The following is a 6,675-nucleotide window of genomic DNA, read 5'->3' as shown; positions in this document are numbered from 1 at the left end:
AGATACAGTTACAGTATTTTTTTAAGATTTTATTTAATTATTTGAGAATGATAGAGAGCATGGGGGGTTGTGCAGCAGGAGAAGAAGAAGCAGGCTCCCCAGTGAGCAGGGAGCTCAATGTGGATCTCAATCCCAGGACCCCAGGATCACAACCTGAGCTGAAGGCAAACTGTTAACTGACTGAGCCACCCAGGCACTCCCAGAGTGAGGTTCTTATCTGAAAGAGCCAGCTGATAGCCTTTCCCATCAGCCCCTTGTGAAATTGTCATTTTGAACTGTGTATTCACATGACATTGCTAGATAACTGAGAAGGAAATATCTAACCACGGTCTTTCAAAATAAACAATTAAGAATGTTGGAATTGGTTTTACCCAAGTAGGTTTTTATTATAATTTTTCCCAAGCAATTCTGCAGGATGTTAAGAGGTGTTTATTGAAAAATAATCAATGCTAATTATGTTTTTCCATCTAAAATTTATTTTTAATATATGTAAGAAAAAACACTATGCTCTTTTTTATAGTTGTTTGTATAATTAGGTAATTGCCTTTAGGAAATGGTGTGCCTACCTGAAACACCAGGAAATCCCAGGATTCATGAAAGGACAATAATGGATATGCACATGGAAGCAAGGCAGCTACTGAGCTGATGATGTATTTGTCTATTTAATAATCATTGGTTTACTGTCTTATTATTTCAATACATATTTATGATATTTTTCACTTAATAAATTATGTTATCTACTTTGTTTGGAGGCTGTTCTGATTCAAAGTTTAAAGTATATATGAGGGAAGTTTTATCATTTCTTGCGGCAACTAATTCATGTATGGATTTACATTCTGCTGTCTATGTGTAGTAGGCTGAATAACCGTCCCCCAAAGATGTTCACATCCTAACCCCCAGAACCTGTGGGTATTTTATCTTATGTGGCAAAATGGATTTTCTTTATGTGGTTAAGTTAAAGCTATTGAGAAATACCTAATCATCCTGTGTTATCTGGGCACAACTTAATCACGTGGGTCCTTATAAGAGGGAGGCAGAAAGGTCAGAGTCAGAGAAGGAGGTATGACAATGAAAGCGGAGGTCAGAGTGTGTGAGAAAGGTTCTATGAACCAAGAAATAAAGGCAGCCTCTGGAAGCTAAAGAAAAAAACCTGAAAGCAAGGAAATGGATTCTCCCCTAGAGCCTCCAGAAGGAAGGCGGCCTTGCCAACCCATTTTAAACTTCAGACCTCCAGAACTACAAGCTAATAAATTTGTGTTGTTTTTGTCACTCAGTCTCTGGTAATTTATAGCAGCAGAAATAGAAAATTTATACACTATGCTGATCTGAGTGCATATTACTATCAGTACATTATGATCTTAAAAGTGTCCATGTAAAGTAAGTTTGGAAATGGACAAGAGTCATTTGATAGTGTTTCTATAACAATAACTAGACAATCATAACTAAGATCATGAAACTTTAAATACTTATTGGTGGTATCAACTGTAAATCCAGCTTTTTTTTTTTTTTAAGTAATCTCTACATTCAACATGGGGCTTGATGGAACTCACAACCCCAAGATCAAGAGTCACATGCTCTACAGATGGAGCCAGATTGGTGCCCCTAGCTACAAATCTTTAAAATGAATAATATATGTTGATCAACAATGAAAAATATATATTTAGGGATGCTTGGGTGGCTCAGTCGGTTAAGCATCAGCCTTTGGCTCAGATCATGATCCCAGGGTCTTGGGATCAAGCCCCGCTGAGCAGGGAGCCTGCTTCTGCCTCTGCCTGCCGCTCCCCCTGCTTGTGTGCTCTCTCACTCTTTCTCTCTGGCAAATTAAAAAAAAATCCTTAAAATATATGTATATAGCCCCTATTAAATGCTAGGTATTGCACTATACACTAGGGATATAGAAGTCAGCAAGACAGAAATGGTCCCTTCTCTGGTGGAGGTAATGGTCTAGCAAGGGAGGCAGACGTATATACTTAATTAGAATCATGATAGGTATTTGAGACTAAATTACAGTGAGTGGACCTAACCTAGTCTGGGTTAGGAATGATGTTTAAGCAGGGACCGAAAAGATGACTTGGAATTGGCCAAGATAGCTGAGATAGTCCCCATATCGCTACTCCCAAAAATAACAAGGAGGGAAAAGAAAATACAGGTTTCATCTTTATTGAACTGGTAGTCACCCCAAACCACAATGCATGAAAATGGAAAATGGATTGAGGCGGGTGAAAGACTTAGTCAGGCCTAAGTGGTTGGAGAAGGAGAAACCAAGGAGAAGCAAGGCGGATCACCCTGAGGAGCCCTGGAAAGACTCATGAACTAGGAGTAGGTAAAGTGCAGAGAGAAGTTAGAATGGAGATGGGAGGGGTGTAATGCTGAAAAGGAGATCTGTTTGAAAATCCGTTTAATAAATGGACAGATCCCCCACGTTGCCATTCCACCTGATAGAATCAGGCTACTGCTTTTACCTCCACTGGAAACAGGAAATGCCACCTTTGGAGAAAGTAACCCAAAGGAGTTATAGTTGTGGCAACACAAGGCATAGATCTGACTGAAAGAAAAGAGGAATTAAGTCTGAAACAGAAAATGAGGCACCCAGTCTGCTTCTCCAGCTCACAGAACTCTGCCACCAAGTTCTACTCTCTGGCAAAGAATAAAAGAAAAAAATGAACCATGCCAGAAAAAAAGAGCCACAAATACTGACATTTGGAGGTCCCCAAAGGAAAAGCCTTTAATTAACAAGACTCAGACACAAATCAGGGCATCTGCTCAGCTTTTAGGACCTCACTCTTAAAATTTGAATGATAAAAATCACCAGATACCAGAGGGAAAACTTCAACATGAAAAATTTTAAAAACCTTCAACATCCCTGGTGGGGATAAAAATATATTATATGTTTATAAAAAATAAAAAAATAAAGAAAGAAAAAATAGAAAAAAAAAACCTTCAACATATAAGAATCAGGGAGAGAAAAGGAATCCCCCAAAAAACCAGAGACAATGCAGGGAGCATAAAAACACTTCAAAGAAAGACACCTGGGTGTCTCAGTTGGTTAAGCGTAAGCATCTGCCTTCATCTCAGGTCATGATCCCAGGTCCTGGGATGGAGTCCCACATCAGGCTCCCTGCTCAGCGGGGAGCCTGCTTCTCCCTCTGCCTGCCACTCGCCCCTGGTTGTGCTCGCTCGCTCTCTCTCTCTGACAAATAAATAAATAAAATATTTTTTAAAATACTTCAAAGAAATTGTAGTGTCATCAGAAAATTATTGTATCCATGAAACAAGAACAGGATGCGAAAAGAAAAAATCATCTCTAAGAGCAAGGAAAGCAGTTGAAAATTACAAATACTAAAATTCAGTAAAATTCAGTAAAAAAACTGTATATTGAAAAATAAAGATAAATACTCTGAAATAGAATAACCTTAGAAGTTGATACAAGTCAGAAAAAGTCATGAGGACATTCTACAAAAATAACTGGCTGGTCTTTTTTTAAAAATTAGTCTCATAAGGAGATAAAATAATAGGCAGATGGACAACATTGCTCTAGATTTTAAAAAGCTAAAGAAATAAAACAACCAAATGCACTGTGTAAACTTTGGATACTAGCTTTAAAAAAAAAAGAAAAGAAAAACTACTATTAAAAAAGTTATTGAGGAATTATTGTTTCCTTTCCTGAGCACAATAATGCTATTACAGGCATACAGAGATTATCCTTGTTTTTAGGAGTTACATTTTAAAATATTTGGAGGTGAATATCATGTTGTCTGCCACTTTCAAAAGGTCAGCAAAATAGTTAAATAAATATATAAAGCAAATATGGGGAAATGTTGACAATTGCTTAATCTAAGTAGTGGATATATTAATGTTGATCATACAGTTCTCTCAACTTTGAAATTTTTCATAATAAATTGTTACAAAAATAAGATAAATATGTCAAAATGTTGATTATTGTTGCATCTAAGTAGTGGTTACATTTTTGTTGAATGTATCATATCCTCATTTTTTCTTTGTGTTTGAAATTTTTCACAATAAAAACTTATGGGTAAAAGTCATGAGAGAGATCTAAAATTTTATAGACCTTTGTGTTAATTCTGTAAGAGTTGTGGCCTCTTTTGTTGTTGTGTGTGTTTACCATACAACGTATTTTTAAAAATTTGTTATTTAAATTCAACTTAGTTAACATAGTGTATTATTAGTTTTAGGGGTAGAATTTAGTGATTCATCAGTTGCATGTAACACCCAGTGCTCATTACATCAAGTGCCCTCCTTAACGCCCATCACCCAGTTATCCCATCCCCCCACCCACCTCTAACCCCTCCAGCAACCCTCAGTTTGTTTCCTCTTATGGTTCGCCACCCTCTCTGTTTTTATCTTATTTTTCCTTCCCTTCCCCTATGTTCATGTTTGTTTCTTAAAATCATATGGTATTGGCTTTCTCTGATTTATTCCACTTAGCATAATACCCTCTAGTTCCATCCGTCATTGCAAATGGCAAGATTTCATACTTTTTGATGGCCAAGAAATATTTCATTGTATATATAATCCGCATCTTCTTTATCCATTTATTCATCTCTTTTTTTAAAATATTTTATTTATTTATTTGAGAGAGAGATTGAGAGAGAGACAGTGAGAGAGAGCATGAGCGAGGAGAAGGTCAGAGGGAGAAGCAGACGCCCCGTGGAGCTGGGAGCCTGATGTGGGACTCAATCCTGGGACTCCAGGATCATGACCTGAGCTGAAGGCAGTCGCTTAACCAACTGAGCCACCCAGGAGCCCCATTTATTCATCTCTTGATGGACATCTGAGCTCTTTCCATACTTTGGCTATTGTGGACACTGCTGCTATAAACATCTGGGTGCATGTGCCCCTTTGAATCACTATGTTTGTATCCTTTGGATAAATACCTAGTAATGCAATTCCTGGGTAATAGGGTAGTTCTAGTGTTAACTTTTTGAGGAACCTTCATACTGGTTTCCGGAGTGGCTGTACCAGTTTGCATTTCCACCAACAGTATAAGAGCGTTCCCTTCTTCCTGCATCCTCACCAATGTCTGTTGTTTCCTGAGTTGTTCATTTTAGCCATTCTGATCAGTGTGAAGTGGTATCTCATTGTGGTTTTGATTTGTATTTCCCTGATGCTGAGTGATTTGGAGCATTTTTTCATGTGTCTGTTAGCTATTTGTATGTCTTCTTTGGAGAAATGTCTGTTCATGTCTTCTGCCCATTTCTGGACTGGATGTTTTGGGTTTTGGGTGTTGAGTTTGGTAAGTTCTTCTTCTTCTTCTTTTTTTAAGATTTTATTTATTTATTTGACAGACAGAGATCACAAGAAGGCAGAGAAGCAGGCAGAGAGAGAGGAAGGGAAGCAGAGCCTCTGCTGAGCAGAGCCCCAGTGTGGGGCCCCATCCCAAGACCCTGGGATCATGACCTGAGCCGAAGGCAGAGGCTTTAACCCACTGAGCCACCCAGGCGTCCCCTAACTCCTTATTTTTAAAATATTGATGTTTGGTTGACACCACGCCAGATATCTTACAGAGTGTACCACAGGTGCCCCAAGGTTGGTAAGTTCTTTCTAGATTTTTGGTTGCTAGTCCTTTATCTAATATATCATTTGCAAATATCTTCTCCCATTCCGTAGGTTTCCTTTTAGTTTTGTTGACTGTTTCCTTTGCTGATGAAGTCCCAATAGCTCACTTTTTGTTTTGTTTTCCTTCGATAGTGGCCTCTTTTGAAAATAATTCAAAATAGAATGAAGCTGTCAATAAACTGGCTGAATCCAGTCAAATGGGGTCGCTATTGTAAGTCCTAATCAGATTGAAAATTAGTTAATGATATAACTGAAATCCTCCTTAGTTTAAGTGGAACTGTTTGGGTGTATAAAGGCCAAATGAAATCAAACCTATATTTCAGATATCCAAGAGAATTTGGCATATAAGAAGAGAACTAACAATCACTCATATTTATAAGTTTATTAGGCTTACAATAATGCACAAGTACTTGAAAAGTCTTGTCAGTCAGACAATTATGGCATGTAAAAAAGAAAATAGTTTAAATGTATGTGATTTGAAAAGATTTCTATTTAGTTAAGCAGCAAAAGCCTCTATTCAATCAACTGCTAAAATGTGTAGACTTTCAACCAAAGTAATAAAATGTATCAGCTGAAATGTTATCATTTTCTTTTTATTCTTCTTCTAACAGCTTAGGGAGGTTAATTTCTGAGTAATATTTTTCTGTGGTTAAAACCCTTCTTGAAGGGACGCCTGGGTGGCTCAGTTGGTTAAGCAGCTGCCTTCGGCTCAGGTCATGATCCAAGCGTCCTGGGATCGAGTCCCACATTGGGCTCCTTGCTCGGCAGGGAGCCTGCTTCTCCCTCTGCCTCTGCCTGCCACTCTGTCTGCCTGTGCTCGCTCTTCTCTCCCTCTCTTTCTCTGACGAATAAGTTTAAAAAAAAAAAAAAAACCCTTCTTGAAGTTATTAAAAGTCAAACATATTGACAAAAGAAGAAAAAGAGAAGACTAGAGGATCTAGAAAGTACAATATCTAAATAATAGGAATTGCAGGGGTGGAGGAGAGAAAAACAGAGAAGGGAGGGGCTCATCAAAAGAAAGAAGTAAACCAATAATGATGGGGGGTGGGGGGGCATAACAAATTCTTTAGCAATGATTGCTTTCAAAATTATGCGCCT

Source organism: Enhydra lutris, unplaced genomic scaffold, assembly GCF_002288905.1.
Source record: "Enhydra lutris kenyoni isolate GAN:26980312 unplaced genomic scaffold, ASM228890v2 scaffoldscaffold17, whole genome shotgun sequence".
Taxonomy (NCBI): Eukaryota; Metazoa; Chordata; class Mammalia; order Carnivora; family Mustelidae; genus Enhydra; species Enhydra lutris.
The sequence above is the reverse complement of the archived record's forward strand: the minus strand, read 5'-3'. Positions refer to the sequence as shown.